The sequence below is a fragment of the Anolis carolinensis genome, chromosome 4 (assembly GCF_035594765.1).
Source record: "Anolis carolinensis isolate JA03-04 chromosome 4, rAnoCar3.1.pri, whole genome shotgun sequence".
Classification (NCBI taxonomy): domain Eukaryota; kingdom Metazoa; phylum Chordata; class Lepidosauria; order Squamata; family Dactyloidae; genus Anolis; species Anolis carolinensis.
Window position 1 is genome coordinate 126,040,868 of NC_085844.1, and position 2,332 is coordinate 126,043,199.

Sequence of the window (2,332 nt, forward strand, 5' to 3'; positions counted from 1 at the left end):
TCGCATCCAGTGTAGTGTTTTGGAGCTGCAGAGCAATAGCCTGAGGAGCACAGAACTTGTCATGAGATCAGAGAAGCACAGAGTCGGAAGAGACCCCGAGAGCCATCCAGTCCAACCCCAGAAGAGCACAATCAAAGCACCTCCAACAGATGGCCATCCAGCCTCTGTTTAAAAACTTCCAAAGAAGGAGCCTCCATCACGCTCCAAGGCAGAGATGTCCATTGTTGAATAATAGTTCTTATGAACAAGAAGTTCTTCCTAATGTTCAGGTAGAATCCCCTTTCCTGTAATTTGAAGCCAGTCTCCAGGGCCGCAGAAAACAAGTTTACTCCATCTTTATTATGATATCTGGGTTGCTGTGAGTTTTTTGGACTGTATGGCCATTTTCCGGTATCATTCTCTCCTAACGTTCCACCTGCATCTGTGGCTGGCATCTTTAGAGGTTCCGTTGGCAGCGAGACAAGTGAGTGTATGTAGACCTGTGGAATGTCCAGGGTGGGAGAAAGAACCTTTGTCTGCTTAAGGAAATTTGAACGTTGCATTTAGTAAACTTGAATTAGCATTAGAGTAGCCATGAAGTTTGCAAAGTCAATCCGTGAGGGTATCTGCATAGCCTGGTCTTCATTGCCTGGAGGCATCCCCTGTTTGGGGGATGTTAATTAGCCCTTCTTTGTTTGTTGTCTGGCATTCTCCTGTTTCTGAGTGGTGTTCATTGGGAGAGAATGCTACTGGAACATGGCCATACAGCCCGAAAAACTCACAACAACCCAGTGATTCCAGCCATGAAAGCCTTCAGAGATATCCTTTCACATATTTAAACATGGCTATCGTTTCTCTTCTACCCATCTCTTCTGCAGGCTAAACATGCTCAGCAATTTAAGCCTCTCCTCCTAAGATACAGACCTTTGATCATTTTTATTACCCTCTTTGGGGGTGCATTCAGAGGATTCACAGTTTGACTATCTATATCTACTGTATGTCTTTCAAATCTTGACTTTGACATTTCATATAAGGGACATAATTTTACTATACCCTTATATATCATGGGATTTGAGCATTTGTGGATTTTTGTATCTACTGTGTGTCCTGGAACCAAACCCTAGCCAAGACTGAGGCCACTGTATTTTACTTAATGGTTTGGATTTTTATGTACTTGGAAGTTAGGCATGCCTTAATTGTTATTGCTGAGGTACAACTGGCCCTCCATATCCATGCATTTAACCAATCAATATGTTTTTAAGATTTATTTATATACAGTACCTATTTTATATACCTGGGGTCACATAAACATTTATTGGGCAAGTTGAAAAAGTTTAAGAAGTCCTGTTCTAAATTATGATTGTGAACTACAAGGGAAATGAAGTTTCTTATCTGTATATAGCAACTAAGCCCTCTTAAGAGTATTTTTAAAACAAGCCTTTTAAATAGTGGAGCAAAGGGTACCCACACTAGTTAATTAAAACATACAGACACCACTTTAACTTGCCAAGGCACTCTTCCAAGGATTGGTAGAAGATGCCAACTTCTCCAGCAGAGAACCCTCTAAACAAAGTCTCTCCTGAAGGGAATCCTAAATCTGTCGCCAAACCACATATTCCTGGATTTCAAATGTCTAGGCCATAATAGGTAAAGTGCTATCATTAAAAACAGAGGACCATTTGCCATAAAGCAACTTAAGCCTTCCTGCATGTCTTGGGATTTTGGGTAAAAAAGCCTGAACGAGAAGTCACATTTTGAAGATCAGCAGACCCAGCTGGGGGAGGAGAAAAAAGATGGGATAAACATCCCTACCACAGACCAAAGCCTGTCCTATCTAAGTCAGCGTTCTGTCCCACCCTGGCCAAACAATTGGCTACTGGCAAACCACAATGATTATGAATGTACCTCCTGCTTGGGTTACTAAAAGCCATGGCACTCAAAGTAATTCCAAAGTGAAATAACTCTTTAGTGTGGATGCACCCCAGGGTTCAAATCTCTGTTCAGCCCCAGAAACCTGCTGGTTAACCTTGGACAAGTTTCACTCTTTCAGTCTCAGAGGAAAGATAGAGGAAGGTGTTCTTTTCACTAGGCTGATTATGCATATTTCCCCCTTAACAGACTTGTTATGAAACATGGCAGATATATTTGTGCTAATCCCGAAAGGAGTGATTGGAAGGTTGCCAGAGAAGAAATGAGAAGAGCACCAGAGAGCCCAGAATTGGAAGGCTTCTTGACATGATGGGATATGTCCAGTTCTTTGGTTCCTCCAAACTGCTTCTCTGCTAACTTCTTTGTGTTGTTGGTTTTTAGATCTGAAATAAGAGCCAGGTGTTTTGGGCTTCAACTTCCATAA